General features: G+C 39.2%; 1 long non-coding RNA gene across 6 annotated transcripts in view; it reads left to right on the top strand.

Annotated features, from left to right (window-relative positions):
• LOC115612884 overlaps positions 1–17327 on the top strand; it is an 88806-nt gene that overhangs the window by 51251 nt on the left and 20228 nt on the right. For 5 of the 6 annotated variants that reach the window (XR_003993195.1, XR_003993192.1, XR_003993194.1 and 2 more), the window contains one exon: positions 1608–1692. The exons of the other annotated variant lie outside the window; for it this stretch is intronic. This is a non-coding gene — a long non-coding RNA (uncharacterized LOC115612884). The remainder of the gene's footprint in view (positions 1–1607; positions 1693–17327) is intronic. 6 annotated transcript variants of the gene reach the window in all.

The following is a 17327-nucleotide window of genomic DNA, read 5'->3' on the forward strand; positions in this document are numbered from 1 at the left end:
CAAGGTAATTTGCAGGTTCTTTCTGAGTAAGGGATACTTTCTGGCTTGATTGGACACAGCAGGAAGAAAAATAGTATGAGGCTCTTCATTTGTGCTGTTTCATAACTTGGGAAACATACAGGGCATAAACCAATTGCTCTTTCTGTGAAGACCTGTGGAGGGCTTGCAGCCTCATTGCTCCAGGTGAGGTCACTGCAAGAGCAATGAAAGTGAGAATAAAATACGGGAAAAAGGAAGCACCTTGCAAATACAGGCTGAAAACAGGTTGTACAGCATAGCGTGTGTTCTTGCTGCCTTATGTTATGAAAGGGTCTCAGAATGGTTAGCTCTTCCAGAGAGACGCCTTGTAGCAAATGATGCTATATGTGAGTACATGTAGTACAGGCATATTTTTACAATTAAATTAAATTTTGGAATTATCTCCCAGATCCCAGTATATTTGATCAGGTTCTTTAATAATACATATGCTAAGGAGAAAAATTTGAAAACCCACAAATATTACATGAGAAGCAGAATTAGATATAAATTTTGGTCTATCTTGGCCTGCTGTTATAAACAAAACTTGGAGTAAGCAAGCAGAATTTGAAATACCACAGTCAACACTGCAGCAAAATAAAGCATGGGGCAACAGAGGCAATGTTTAAATTGAGTTTAAAAGAAAAACAAAACCAGGTACTTCTAATAAAAACTTATACAGGGAGTAATGTAACTGCATAAGTGAAGTGCCATTCAGACAAAGACTGTCCCAAAGGCTTTATAGCTTTTAATAAGACAACTACAATATAAATAAGGGGAGCCTGAGAAAGCAGTGTAGGATGCTGTGCATTTTAACCTACTATTTTAAAACAGAAAAAAATAAGTCCTTGAAGACAGTAGATGGTAGAAATGGTATAAAGAGATGGGGTTTGTATCTGCAGCAGTGAATGTTTGAAGGAAGAGGAAGGTGGCTAGCTGCAGGTGTGTGATGGCAATGGGAGCAGGGATAGACTCTGTTAATTCAGGACAGTGGGATTAAATCCTGTAGATGCAACTGCCCTTTCTCAGTCGCAAATGTGAGACTTCCTTGCAGACACAGAGCTACTTGCATCTTATCAAAAAACAGGCATTACAAAGATTTAAGCTAAATTAAAAAAAAAAAATTTAAAAAAAAAATTGAGTGCCTGATACAAATCGTTCACAGATAACCTGCAAGATTTACACTTCTACTTCACTTAAAAACCCGCTTCTGATTTCCTTAACCTCATCAGTGACATCAAATATCTGTTGATTGCTTGATGTGAACCTGCATCGCTCCTTGTCTCAGTTCTCCATGTATAAAATGAGGAGAACAATACTTTCTTCCCTGCTTTTCTGTATTTGCCATGTAAATGATAAATTCTGAGGAAAGCAGGTCTGTATCACTCAGTGTTTAGACAGCACCCATCCTAGCAGAGCCCTTATGTTACCCAGGGGCTTCCAGGTCTCACTACAAAACAGGTAATTGTAATTTCTAAACCAAGCAGAATATTTCCTTTGTATGACATTAGATTAGGTAATTGAAAGAAATCAGTGGTTTTAACACTCTATCATATATTAAGCAATTGCTTATTCTAGTTTCCTTGTTTCAGGTGGTTTGAGCAGAGGTTGGTGGTGGTCCAGCTCATTGGAACTTTTGTGCTCGAACCAGGGGGATGCTATAGATGGAGCTAATCTGTAAGTTTTCTGGAGGCTATTATGTGTCCTACAGTTTTGGTTGTTTGTTTTTTGTTGGCTTGTGTGTTTTTTTTCGCTAAAGGAGACATGGCTCTGTATGTGTCTATGTGTGAGGGAGAGAGAGAAAGAGCATTGCCTAGAGGGTTTCAGTTATCACACTGTCTAAATATGCCTTATTTTTAGTTGGAGTCTTCTGAATATGAGATCCCACTACAGGTAGGTGAAGTGACCTCTTCGGTTTTGAATCTGCTCTTCTCTGGCAGATGCAAGGCTGCAGCTTTGAACAGACACCCCCTCCTGCTCCATGCAAAGCTCTTTGAATTGCCCCTGATACACTTCTAAGGCTCCCTGGTTGTGTGTGAGGCACTTTGAAGATGAATGCCCCAGCATAAGGAAAACATGAAACAAAACTTACTCCCTTATGTCAGAGTGTGCAGATTTCTCAAAGATCTTCAGTACAATGGTTGCTCTTTGGTGGGTGAGAGGAAATAGGCTGGTTCACCAGCTTGTAAAAGCAGAACAGAATTGCACAGGGCTGTCCATTGGGTGGTAGATCAAGAAAAAGAAAGGCATTTGGGGGTCTTCACAATATTCAGGTCTGGCAAAACTTATTTCAAGTTGGCTTCATTGGGTCTTACTTGATGAAGACAAATTTATTATTAGAAATTATTCTTCCCCTGAAGTTTGCTATATTTTCAAGTCAATAGATATGCCACGTCCTCTTGAGGGGGAATATTTTTATCTGTCTCCATAAAATCATCGCAGCCCAGCTCCTTAAGGCATATGTAGCCTTCACAATTTTCTAGTGTACTTTGGACGTGTCCTGGGAGCTGAAGGGCCCATGTGTCCTTATGACAGTGGTAGAATGGTAGGAAGTTTTATCTGTCATATTCTGAAAATTTGTGTGGCAATTGGCATGAAACTGTCTGTTAATGTGTTTTTTAAACCTCATGAATCAGTTCTTCTGGCCAAGGTGAGAAGTCATCTATGGTCCGAAAGTTTTCATTGTCATCAGATGAATGAACCCATTTCTTTGAGGGATTAATGGGCTTCTAATGTAAAAAAAATGAACTGATGTCCCAGGAGAGACTAGGTGTAGAAACAGAAGGAAGAGGAACAGTAAAAGAGGTTTTCTTTTAAAAAAAGGAGATTGGTTAATAGAGGTTGGTGATAGTCTTCTCACCTCTTTTGGATAACTATTACAATGCAGATGTGTGAATTCCCTGTAAAGTAAATGAGTAAAAGCAGAACCCTATGGGCCACAATTCTTATATGATAGATCACTCTTTCTTCCAATCAATTAATTCCATCCTACAAACATCTATTTCTCATCGTTGACTTTAAAGGGATTTTAGATGACTAGCTCAGATATAGCTGTCTACACAGTAAGTGATTAAAGTTGGGTTGGATGAGCTGGCAGACTACATGGATTTTTTTCTTCCTTCATGCAAACCTTAAATCAAAAGGAATCTCATCAGAGTATTATAAAATACAGTCTTCAGAGGGATAGTCTTCTACTTCCCTATTCTGGCATCTGAAAGAAGGAGGGAGACTCCCATCAATATAGAGAGAGGTAAAGATTTCATCTCCCTCTAGAAATCATGGCTATAATGGCAAATTTAGACATTTACAAGATTTGCTTAACCAAAGCATAGCTGAGCATGCGGGTATTTGTTTGGCTTTCTGGTATTATAGCAAAAGCAGAATAAATGACTATTTTCAGGGTTTTTTTCGTTCTTTCCACCTCTTTTTTTATTATGCTAATGGACCAACATGTACCTGGAGGGGGGGCAGACACAGTCTGTGTGACCTTAATAAACTGAAAACCTTACCAGCCCTCTCCCTGTGGCTGCAAAATAGGGATGAACTGCAGGTGTTTATTAGTGGGAAACCTCTCAAAGAAGCATTTGCCAGTTCATCAGAGGGGAATTCTCACTAAAAAATCCATGCAAGTTGTACCTGGTTTATGTTTGAATTTTAAGAATAGGTAAGGTTGTAAATGATTTAAGGAAGTTTCTGGTATTTGGTGACTATTTCCCTCGGGCTTCAAAAGTTGGCAAACCTGATACATGTCGTATTTTTTCTCTTTTTTTTCTTTTAAGTCAATATAAATTTCAAGAACAAGTGAGAGCAAAACAAGGGATGACTTATTCTAGTTTTAAATCAGAAAGGGACTCACTGTGACATTGCCTATATTTGTTTCCTCTAAATGCTAGTTTCTTGACATAATGGGTGAAGTATCAAATTATTATTTAAACATACAAATAAAGCGAGCCCTTCTTTCCTGTCTGTAAGTAATGTTCTTCTCCCAAATAATAGTCATGGCTGTATTTTTTCCTAATCGAATCTGCATACCTTTTGCTCTGATGGTCCACTGATGAATATTGATGGTTGCAATAATTGCCTCTTTATTGGTATATTGTGTTCTCTCTAGGATGTTTCAACTTCTTGCAGTAAATACTTTTCAAGTTTTACTACTTTTATAGTCTGATACTTAGAAAGGTTGATGATTCTGGTGGAACTGTAGGACTGTGAATAAGACTCAGTATTTTGATTTGTTGTGCAGGTCATGTATTGGTAGCTGGTATCTCCTTTTATCTTTTCTGGTAGAAATATCTCGGTTGTTACTGACTATATTTAGCAAGCAAACTAAACCTTCCTCCTCTATCTGTTTTCTTCTATTTGTCCCTAGCTTGAAGGGTTGGTGGCACTCAGTGGTGGATAAATGCAAGAAAATCTAATAATGCCCTTCTAATATACCCATTTAGCTGGTATCATATTTTATTTTAACTCTTAATGCAACTGTACAATCATTGCTCTATTGCTATAATTGGATTTCAAAGTATATTTGTACTATTTAATTACATCTATAGCATTTCTATAAGCTTATTCACAGTAATTAGTAATCTTATAATTTTTAGTGAAATCATATTTTACATCAACTGCTCATTTTTCTCTTCTAATTCTTCAACACATTTGCACCAATTTTGCTTTTTACACTGGAATTTCTGGCATAAATAATCATTAAGATTTTTTTTTTTTTCCCCCACTGTGAATGAGAACAGTTTAATCCAGCTTTTATTGAAGTCAGTGGTAATCTTTTCATTTACTTCAGTGGAAACTGGATCAAGCTAATAGGTTGCAAATTGCATTCAAGGCAAAGTCACATCTTATCACAGAAATCATTGTATAGCAAAGCATGGTGTATTGATGGAAGGTTCAAAATAGCTGATTGTTTCCAGATTTTCTTGCCAGATAATGTGTAGATTCTTGTATCCAACTTCATTAATTTTTAGCTCATAAATTCTGGCATTGCAACAATTTTTAAAATATTCATTTTAACCTGAACTTTCTGACAAATTAAAAAAGCCTTCCAGTTAAAGATTTTTACAGAAGAGTCTATCTAGAACTTTGCTTTCCAGACACCAAGTTAGCTATCTGTTAAACTCAATTAAGATAGCTTGAAATTGGGCATTTTTTCAGTTAAAAAAAAGTTCTTCATTTTTAACTGAAAATAACCAAACATTTGATTTTTATTTTTTTTGCCTGCTCTCAGTTGTGTTCCCTGTGTCCATTTGCTAATATAACTGGTATCCTTGCTGCTCAATATTAAAACTTGTAAGCACTTCCATCTGAAAGTGTAATTCTAGTAAATTTCATTCCCAAGTAGGCACAAATTTATGACATTCACTTTTCCCAACATTTTAATTTTGCAACTGTGGTTTGCTAACTATACATATATGTATTAAACTATTGCAACTTGCTTGTTAAGTAGCTATTTTTCTCTTCTGCACTGCTGCCATTCTGCTGATTAGACGTTTGTTGCTTTGGTAATGCATATCTCTCCTTCACGCTGTTAATGATTACAGACAACTGTAACCTGTAATTTTGGGGGAAGGTTATTGAGAAGGTGATATGGCAACAACTGTAATTGTTTCTGTAGCTTAGAAATGTCCTTACTCTTTGCTGGACAGGTATCAGGTCCTGGCTTTAGAGTGTTGGTGTCCAGGATTAAAAACACTTTCCTGTCTAATTTATTTCCAAATCATGCCAGTTTGTAAGGTTAGAAAGAACATTGTGAAAGATGGTGAACTGCTATTTAATTCTTAATAAAATATCAGTGCAAATAGTGCCTATTCCACCCTGCGCAAAAGATGACTTTTGTAGGCTTAAAGATGGAGCCCCTTGGACCTCCAAGGAGAAATGCTTATCTGGTGGAGGGGTGGCCCATAACCCCTGGCATGATTTTAGAGCCTCAGGAGCCTTTGCGAGCTGGAGCATCTTCAGTATCAGGTGGCAGGATAACAATCATTAGACTGTACATCCTTTTGATTGAAAAGAGATCAGTTGAACAAACTGTACTCCTCCAGCATGGAGAAGAGTTGTTTTTGAGCTTTAAAAGAAAAAACCCCTTAACTTTGGTAATTTCACTAGTAATCATTTTAAAGGACCAGTGTGAGCACTCACACGCCTGAAATTCAAATCCTAAATACTGCAGTTATTTGCATATTGTATATAGGAGCCTCACCACTAGCACTAATGGAAGCCATGTTCCCACATCATGGGGACGCTCCTCATCAGAGGTTGGATTTTTCTAGTGGATGCTTATGAGCAATTTGTACTGAAATTTTGTTAAAAAATGACTAGTGCTTTGCCACTTTAAAACCATGGAAACATCACAATGTTCTTTTAGAAATGACTCCATGAATTAATTGCAAATTACTTATTAATGAAACAAATATTCAGCTGTCACTTGAACTAAACTACACGATATGCTTAATGATTATTTTTTGAGAAAACATTTTTGTGCTTGTTTGATCTGCCTAGTGTTAACGGCCGTAGAAAAAGAGGAAAGCATTTGGTGTCAGAGTGGAAACTTGAAACTGGCAAAAGGAAGGAGAGGAAAAACATCAGCCAATAACTGCAGAATAGGTGAAAAGACCAAAGAAATAGCAGATCCATAACAATTATGTTGGGAAGCTGCTCCTGCAGGCAGCCCTAGTTAGATAATGAGGAAAAAATAATGGTGACACAGGTGGGGAGATATGACAGCGAAGGTTTTCACAGTAATGTTATTCAGCTGCATTCTATGTCCCTACAATGAGCATAAAGAATTCGCCTCATATGGGGTGGGTAAATGTTTGCAAACTGCAGAAAGACTCTCAAATGAATGTAAAATATCATTTGTAGTTCTGCAAAGGATAATAAAAGTTTGGGTTTGAGCCCAGCCAGTAACTCGGAACCACGCAGCTGCTCGCTCACTCCCCCCTTTCTTCCTCCCCCCGCTCCCGGAGGGATAGGGAGGAGAATCGGAAGAATGTAACTCCCACGGATTGAGATAAGAACAGTCCCATAACTAAGGTATAATACAAAACCACTACTGCTACCACCAATAATAATAACGATTAGTGAAATAACAAGGGGAGAGGATACAATTGCTTACCACCCGCCGACCGATACCCAGCCCGACCCGAGCAGTGATCTGGGCCTTCTGGGTAACTCCCCCCGGTTTATATACTGGGCATGACGTGCTGTGGTATGGAATACCCCTTTGGCTAGTTTGGGTCAGGTGTCCTGTCTCTGCTTCATCCCGGCTTCCCCTCCTCCCTGGCAAAGCATGAGACTGAGAAAGTCCTTGGTCGGAGTAAACATTACTCAGCAACAACTAAAAACATCGGTGTTATCAGCGTTGTACCCAGGCTGAAAGTCAGAAACACAGCACTACAGCAGCTACCAAGAAGGAGAAAAATGACTGCTATAGCTGAACCCAGGACAAAAGTAAATGCTACTAATTAGGGAATGCATTCCTCATAGCTGTGGCATTAGTCTGGGACAGCACCACCAAGCTTCTCTGCCCAGATCTTCTGCATCCCACCTGAACCAGGTGAACAGCAGTGAGCCCAATGGGACTGTGGTGCACCCGGCAGAGACTTTTCCACAGGCAGCTTGCTGAAGCCATGCATTTTTTCCATGTGGTCTTCATTGCAAGGGGCAGATATAAATAGGTAACGAAGTCTTTACACTCTTTGCTGTGCTACTGATGCTGTTAACAAGAGCAGGAACATGGGGCAGTACATGAGCGAGGCAGATACGCCTGCATTTTGAACATATCTCAGGTGTCCTTCTGCTGGTGCTGCTAAATTATTTACCACTCAGAAAGCATGTGCCTGTGTGAGATATTTAAAGGAGGGAATCTGAGGTGAAACCCCATCCATTTAGCCAGAGCTGACACTAGAATATTCATTATCACATTAAATCTAACCACAGTGAAATGAAGGCTTCCATTGATTATGTGCTTGCATAAAAGACTTTTTTGGTGGGAAGCCTGTGTGCCAGAAATCTGAATATAAAATCTAGTAAGTGGAAACCATTCTCTTTATGGTAAATTTGCCTTCTTGGAAGTTATGAGACTTGGCAGGTTTAAATTATGTTTTAAACCTGCGGTGGATTATATGATTTTTCTAACTGGCCACAAGCAATACTAGATGAGCACACACCACACATGCCCAAACCCAGCCACAGGCATGAGTCAGGATCTCCCATGCAAAAGAAAAATAAGTGCAGATCTGGTATCCAGAGAACGGTACAGATTTATCTCAGTATCATTTCAGTTGTGCAGGGTTGGTACAGAGGTCTCTTCTGGAATGCTGGGGCAGAGTGAGCAGCACAGCTTGGAGAGGTGTTTGAGGAACTCTTTGGATTTATAACTGTGGAAAAGTTCACTAAAATGTGTGGGATTTACCCCCAAAAAGACGTGAGATTTTTCTTCCCTCTCTTCATCCTTCCCTCTCTCCCTCCCTCCTTGCCTTCCCCCTCCCTCAGGGATCCTGTTGAACTTATAGGCTGAATTAAGTCTTCTTCTCTAGAAGGTAGAGCAAATGATAGAAATGATGAGATAAAACACTTGGAAAGGCCACCTCCTGAGTGCAAACAGGAGGGCTGGTTGTTCTAGTCCACCTAGGTCTGTAAACGAGCTTCAAAGAAAAATGCCATCATGAGGGCTGGGTTTGGTGGAGGTGGACCTGAACAGAAATGTGGGAATAAAACCAATTTCTGTTACTGTTAATAATGATGATTCACTCAAAATTAGTAATTTATTGGAATATACAAGTGATTGCATCAGCACAAATAAAATAAAAGAAAAAAAAGAAACAGTCAAGGTCCTCCATCCCATAATACTCACAGCAGACTTTCTACTGGCAAAGACACGTGAGAAACAACATGATCAGAAGCCAGGCTCGCCTAGTCATAACTGGCAATTTGTAAAGCTTGATTTGGACTGTGGTTGGAATAAACCACAATCTTCTAGAAAATCATTAGCTTTTTTTCTTAGAATGCTGGAGATTGTGGCACATTCATCGCTTTATGCCTCCCTTTTTCATCTGTAGTTGGAAATGTAGTTAGTGAGAATAAAACATAAACATAAAGTAGATACAAAAATGCCAAGCACCTTCAGCTCTCACTGATGCAGGGAGCATAGGAACGATGATGTGTAACTATAATTGAGAGGCAAAAAAAAAAAAAAAAATTAAAAATCTATGTTTAATCAACATTTAAAGGAGGAATTATGTGTGCCACAAATCCCCTTTTATACTATACTTAAAATCCCCTTACCTACCCTTTAGTTTTCATGTTTTTTCTTATCTTCAGTGTCACTTAAACAGGATTTGCTCCCTCATTGCCCATCTGCTCTTCCTTTCTAGTGCCACATTAGTGCCAGAACACCATCCTAATAGTTTCTTTCTACCACACTTTGATGTCAGGCACCCAGGGATTTGGATTTTTATGATTCAGGTTCAAACAGAAAAAAAAATACCTGGTTTGTGGGAGTGACAGATACTGTTTTCAAATGTAAATGTCCCAAGCTATAGCAGGGGAGTAACGGGAGGCAAGCGCAACTCTTGTGTGGCTCCTGTTGACGTTGAGTGGTGGTCATGGGGGAGCAGCATCATATGGGAGCTGATAGCCAAGATCGGCCCTGCTGCTGTCCATGGCAATGCATCTCCTGGCTCTCGGGAGAGGATGCAGCCAGTGTGCTCTGCATCGAGTCTATGCTAGCAGGAGAGTCATCCTCAGAGGGTATTAAAAATATTAATCAATGAATGGAGAGGGCAAGGCTATGTTCTCCTCTGGATATGCACTTCACTTGCGTGGGTTGTCCAGAATTAAAGACATCATTTTGAGAGTCTTCATGTGTTTTATTAATCCTAAAAGTACTGAATTAGTAATCTTTGTATATATATCTGTCTTATTTTCAGAGTTAAGAAGGACTCTGTGTATTGTGTCTTACTTGTTTAGGAGCATAATGATGTGGATAAGTCTCCTTGAAAGGGGAAGATATTTTTCTTTCAGTGTTGACAGGAAGTCTCCCCAAACAGTTATGTACTGAGTTCTGCACTAACAAACTTAAAAAAAAAAAATAAAATCCATCCTAATTCATCACGTAACTGTGAGTTAGTCCTTGGGTCACTGATCAGCAGAGGTCTGTGAGTACAGCTGGGGATATTACCCTCTCTCTCTCACACCACTATCTTCGCTGGGCATTAAGCTGTCATGGTAATTTATAAGATATTGTATTTTTTAAAGATATTCAATGTCTGCAGTGGCCAATATTTGAATCTCTGTTCTTGAATTATTTTCTAATTAAACATATCAGGTTTTTGATTTTTCTTTTTTTAGGAAAAAGTGCCCAAAGAGCAGTTAATCCAAATTCTGAGGAATTTGTGCCAGCAGAAGTCAGTCTTGCTATTTCCAAATAGTATTTTCATGAGATCTCATGAAGCAGAGTGCAGAGTATCCTTGTTACAGGCATCTGGAAGGTCCTCTGTATCACAGTGCTGTGCGTCACAAGCTCATAAGATGTTTATTCATGCTCAGCACTGTAATGGCAAAACGCATCAGAAATTGGATCTGCCAAAGCAGTGCCAGAAGCTCACCCCTCAGCAGGGCTCTGCCCTTCCTCTCCTGGAGGAAGACTCTTGCCTTTCTTCAGTCTGGTGTTGTGTGAGCTGTTTTTGGTGGGAGCTAACTAAAAGGAGATGGGTACTACTGGAGTTCAAGCAAGGAAGGGTGCACAGGGGGGAAGCAGGAGGCGGGACAGAGATGTGCCTGGGACAGACTCTTTAGGACAAGTTTAGAAAGAAATCATAGAATGGTTAGGGTTGGAAATGGTTGCTTGGAAGAAGATTAAAGAGGTCATCTTCAAGACACAGATGTGTCAGCAAGAGGGAAGAAATGAGGGAAGGCTGGGAAGAAGGCAGAAGAGGGTGGAGGAAGCAGGGGCTGTTGCTGAGGCTGACAGCTTGAACAATAAAGAGGAAAGGGCTTGTTCGACTTTGAGTTTTTTAATGAATATGTGATGAAGAGAGAAACGCACGGTCTGATTGCAGGGGAAGAGGCTTCAAGAGGAAGCATGGGGCAGATGTCTGAAGTAGATGAGAAGCCATCACAAGGTTGGTCATGTGACCAATAGAGATGAAGGGGTTAGAAAGAGAGGGATAGCTTTAGCTGTGGAAACAGGATTTAGGGAGAAGATAGAAAATTAAGAATGGTATGAGCTGCATGGATAGCATTGTTGTTCTTTTCCTTCTTATTATTATTTACTGAAGACTGTCTTGGTTTGAATCTTACAAATAGCTTCTGTCAGAAAAGTAGAAAACAAGTTTTAAATGTTCATTTTTAATTCTCCTTTATTATAGCAAGAACTGTTAGTTCTGTTTTAGTAATATCTTGTAAGTTAAACAGTGAGAACATTCAGTGTGATAGAGATGATTAACCATTGAAATTTGGCTCCACACGGAACACATAAGGAAGAAATGGATGGCAATTAATACACTGCTATAAAAGAAACTCTACTAAAGGTAGTAATAATGGTTCTTTATTATTTATGGCAAATTTTAGAAGAGAAAGAGTTCATTTTTGGCCCAAAGCAGTAGATGCAAACATTGAAGGAGGGGAAAAACCTTTTAACTGAGTAGAAATTTCAGTTGTGATCTGTGAAAGGAAGCTGAGCTAAATAATGAGACAAATTCAGAAAGATAAAAATTATTTCAGTTTGGTAGTTCTTCACTGGTTCTTCAGTTTGGCAGCTGTCAACATCTCAAAATATCATCTCACCCAAACTGTTGAAAGAAAGAAACCCTTTGATTTTTCCCTCGAGACTCCCAAGCTGAAAATGGACTCTTTGTAGTCTCAGCCTCATTTCAGACTTTTTTTTTTTTAAACATTCTTGCTGGCAGAAACAACTAATTCATAAATAGAGTCTCTGTTAATTAAATAAGTTTTATTGTTTTAGCTTGCCTTTTAAAATTAAAAAGAAAGTAAATCTCTAACATTTTCTTCTTTATGATGAATCTTAAGGGACTAAGCATCACATTTCTTGCATCATTAATAATGCTAATTAGTTTTTGTTTGGGTCTCATATAAGGTTATAGTTAGAAGTAAATATGTAATGCACAGATCTGGGATATCAAATCATGTATAACAGAAATTTTATAGTTACTTAAAGTCATTGTAAGATAGATGGGAGGCACTGTGGTTTCTGTTTATTTAACCTTTCTTGCTCTTGCTTTTCTTTCAGTAGAGCTCTGTAACTTGTCATTAAACACTGTTATATTCCTGCAGTATCTGTTTTTACTATCTTTACAGTAGCCACAGTGTTCAGCATTTAATACAATTTTAAAGTAAAGGTTAAACATATATAGCATGCTTAGAGCTATAAGGATTATATTTTTGGTCCTCATTATTGGTAGGAAAACCAGGTGATTATTTATAATAATATCTAAAAATTTTGTCGACTTTGCAGCAGTTTTTCTTAGTTTGCTTAATGGAGTAATAGTCAGATAGCCAAATAAGATTAAACTTCACTTGGGGCCTCTATATTGTGCACAGTAATGCCTCTTGAGGGTAAACCGCTTCGACTTGTTTACTTGTTAGCACACGAGTAGACTGCAATTTGTATATATATCCTAGAGCTGGCTTTTCTGCCCTCTGTTTTTACACATTATTCTTGAAAGTATTGTACCTCTCTCTGTGTGAAATGCCTGTAGGAATGATATTATTGCAGACAAATTACAGATGTTTCACCAAGACATCTGTGCTTTCTATAGTGACTCCTTTTTTATGCATGATGGATAACAAAAAATAGTAAGTATCCTGTTATTTTGTGCATGAAATCTGATAGTGAAAAAGACACCAGAGAGAATTCTTCACTGATAAAAATTTAAATAGACCCATTTATCAATATGACAGAGATTTGACCTGAAAGTTAAAGTGTTTGAAAGTTAAGTAGGATTGTATAAAGAAAGTTGAGACTGCGCGACGAACAGACCATAGGTTTTGTAAGTTATTAAATCAAAATAAAAGGTATTGACAAAACAATATATTGCCTGTATCAACCCATCTAATAGCTTTTTGGAGCACTAAATACATTCTCCACACTAAAGATGTGTGAAGCCTTTCCCTTTCTCATAATTCTTACTCAAAACCATTCGTGCTGTGGTTGGTTTTATAACTGACTTGGCACCAAATTGCGCCTGTGAATACTTTGCCAGAGAACTTGCTTGGAGCAGCATCGTGGGCAGCGGGAATGGTGGCGTTGCTCTGCTGTCAACAGGATTATAGAACTTTGCAGGTGGGGTCTGAATCACTCGGGAATTAAAAAAAAGTAGTAATAATGGCATTAATATCTTAAGTGGGAGAAGGGAGAGCACACTGTGGTGCTCTTTGCTCTTCTTGGGAGTCCTCAGCAACATTTCCATGCTGGAAATCTATCAGATTTTGAGGGGGATCAGCACCTAGCAGTCCCCTTGAACGCAGATGCTTTTGGGAGTGAGAAGACGTGTGGCAGTTAATGCTACCTGCTTAATGACGCCGCATAAACCCTTCACAGTGACAATCATCTTCCTTGGAGAGGGGCTTGGTTTGCTGATGGAGGCCAGAGGCAAAAAGCTGCAGGACCCACCGGGACTGGGAGGGTGGGAAGCAAGTGGGGAGCAATTCTTCACCCCCAGATTCATTAGCTGGGACCTGCTTTTTCCTCTGGCTCCTCTGATTCCACGGAGTTGGAGGGGCATAGCCCCTACTTGCAGCTTCCCCACCGAGGAGCGAATGAGGCTGGCTCTCTTTGGCTGGAAAACTACACAGATTTGAGGCTATTTCCCCTCCTGCAGATTTTTTCCATGGAGAGGAGCGTAGAAGACATTATTATTTATAGTGCACAGTACGTGTACACAGCGTGACATCCAGCAGCTTTTCAAGCAAACATCCTACCAACTTGGAGGGGGGAGGCTTTCCATCTCAGTGCCCCTGAGATGCCCTGTTCCCTTTCCTGGGGAGGTGGGAGGTCATGCAGGGGTAGTACCCATCTCCCTTTGTCTACAGGTTTCTTTTGCTTCTTTTTAGATGAAGATACTTGCCCCCCTGCTGTGGAGCTGATCATGAGGCTTAAAGTCAAAGCAAGTTTTCAGCACAAATAATGAGTTTTAAGCAGAGGGAGAGAGACCCAAAACCATGAAGATACAAGGGGGTTGCAGAGCATCTGTAGTCTGGTTTGGATGGACCGCTTGTGTGTGTGTGTGTGGAGAAATGAAGGTGGAAAAGTGTTTTGGTTTCACTAAAGGTTTTGGGAGTTTTCAAGTAGATGAGGGCCAGCAGCGGGCCTTGGATTTTCTCACTTCTCGCTCCCTGCCTGACCCCCGGATTGCATGGCATCTCTTTGTGTTTTTGTATGGTTTTGGGAAATTAGAATATCATCTAAGCTTGATTCTCAATATGGAAAAGATATCTGACAATGGCAATAAAAATAACAGTAAGCAGTTGGAAAGGCCCAGCTCAAATCGTGCTCTGTCAACAGCTTTGCAATCTGTATAAATATGAGCAGAAAGACAAACAACTCTGATTTCTCTTTAAGAATGTGAGTATCCATTGTCGTAGATTTAAATTAGGATGTTTTACTTGTACTGTATGTAAATTCCTTCTTGGCAAATAACCCATGTCCACTAATGTATGTGTATTTTGGGTCTGTATAGTTTTGGTCTCCACGAAATACAATGAAATTTGATAGCACACAGAAATACTTGCATGGAATGTCAATTTTTTTGTGTGTGCTTCTCACATATCCATAAAAGAGTTTACACATTTCTAATTACTCATTCAAAAAGAGACTTTACAGCACTTTTAAAAGAGAGCCGATTTTTTCCCTACTGTGTTCTGTTTTTACAGCTTGTGGAAAGCTTATTTAACGAAAGTTTAAGTAATCAGCGAAAGTCATTTCTGAGAAAAGACTGACAGATATGAAGCCTCTTTTCACACTTCATAAGAGGTGGAGAGAGTAGCCATAAAATTTATAGCTGAATAGTACTCTGTTTAGCTTAAGTTATAGTATTATTGGTGTTTCAGGTGTATGATAGATTTTGGGGAGGTTAAGTATTTTAAATAGTTATATATGTCTTGTGTAGCTGAGCTGTGTGTGATACTAATAACAACCTACCCCTCCAAACTCAGCAACATGCACACTTCCATGGGGCTGATGTTGCACTAAAATATGTGTTTGCAGCTGACTTTGCTTCATGATATATTAATAAAATATGAATGATATGTTCCCCTTACAGAGGCTCATGTCTGGCTATGAAAGTATGAATTCATGGGCTATGGAAATGAACAGACAGGTTATGTTCATAAGAAGGGAGTCAGTAGGGAGGTCAGCACCATCAGCATCTCTGTCCCAGCTCTTGCAGAGCAGGAACACACAAGTTTTAGAGAGTGAGAGACCTGGCTACAGAGTGGTTGAGAATAAGTGACTTCTTCTGTGGTCATGACCAATTATGTGTCGAAAAGAGCTGAATGAAAGAGGAAGAACTTGGCTGTATTATGAGATTGAGAAATAAGAAATCTCCATTTCTGTTTGTATAAATGGGTATACGTTTTAGAAATAGTAATAGACATTTGAGTGTGAATCTTTCTAAATATTTTGAGGTGCTCAGATGTTACAGCAATGGGTATCACATACAAATACTTATGGCAACATATAAATAACCAAACAAAAGCAATTACTAAAGGCGTTTCAATGTTACACTCTCTGCACCATCCTTAAAACCCAGCTTATTTTTGCAGGGCTTTAGGTGTAACTGTTTACCCAGGAACAAACAGCAGAAGGGTTTTCATAGTTCTTTAAAAAAAACATAAATTGTGTGAGCTGAAGTCTAGTCCCACCGCAGTTACTTTGAGGTTTGCCATCGGTTTCAGTAGACCAAGAACTAAACCAGGGAGATATCCTTCCTCCTCATTGTGACAGCCATGGTATAACATTGATATAATGAAGTAGTTCACCATACAACTTACTTCAGGATGTGGTTTAAATATGCATAGTGTAATGTTTATATTTTTTTTAATTCACTTTTATGTGAGCCTAATAGAGCCAGCCTCATAAAGCTCACTCTTGCACCAGATTAAAGCGGTGTCTTTGTAGCATTTACTGGTTGTTCATAAATCATGGTGGCACTTTGTTGCTGTTCACAACCTGGTTTTCGTGCTAAAGGTTTCAATCACTAAGATGCACAGTATTATCTCAGGCCTAGTTTTAGTCCTAGAGAAATTATGCTGTGCTGCTTTTGTACTCCTGGCATTTGTGGAAAATGTGTGTGTACAGTGCGCCATTTGGAAGCTGATACACACGATACCTTTAGCTGCTGTATTAACAAGCATTCTAAGTAAATATACAGAAAATGCTGTGCATTTATGCAATGCAGGAAAAGTACTTATCATCCCAGTTTGCAAATTCCCAGTGTTTACCTCTGACACTTATTTCAACCCAATTTAAGGTTTTCTGGGTGTCAAACACTCAGACTTCAGGTAAGAATCTCAATTACAGGAGAAGTGCCTTGATTTGTCAGACCCTACAGGTTTTCAGCTTTGGCTGTTAATACCAGCAATTCCCAAATCCTATTCAGTTGACTCTAAAAACTGTATTCGGGAGGCGTTCAGTGATCCTGCATTCAAATGGTTAATTTGCACTATGTTCTGTTAAAGAAAAGGAAAACTGTCACCCTGTCATTTTAGAGTCTGACACTAAGCTTGTCAAAAGAGACAGCTGTTAAACTGAATTACTGTTGACATGCAGAGAAACGGGCCTTGCCAGATGTAAAGGACATCTGCGGCAAAGAAGTGGTACAGGGTGGCTTTTAAAATGTGGTCATACTGATATTTGAATAGAGTGTCTATGGCATTAAAACATGGCCTTGACTTAGGCAGTTTAAGGCAGCGAACCAGAGCCAATGAGAAGCACAAAGAAGTGCTGATCTGTTGCTGTATCCATAACTTATGCATGAATATGAAAGCAGTGCAGTGTCAAAGCTATTAAGCTCTTATCTTGTATCCAGGAGGATGTGGGTTTAAAACACAGTGGGAAATATTTTGTATTTCTGGGTCCTTGAACGTGCGGGTAGGTGAGGTGTAAATTCATAAGGTGGATTATGCAGGGAATGAATAGAAATAAGGCTTCTTGTCTTCAGCTAACAACTGCTCAGACAAGAATTGCAAAGGGCATTAGCTTAGGAAGTGAGGGCTGGATGTGCCTTACCGGTGTTTCCGATAATGATGCCGGCAGGCAGAGCACATGGGTGGGTGCTGGGAAGTTG

This window comes from Strigops habroptila, chromosome 9, assembly GCF_004027225.2.
Source record: "Strigops habroptila isolate Jane chromosome 9, bStrHab1.2.pri, whole genome shotgun sequence".
Lineage (NCBI taxonomy): Eukaryota > Metazoa > Chordata > Aves > Psittaciformes > Psittacidae > Strigops > Strigops habroptila.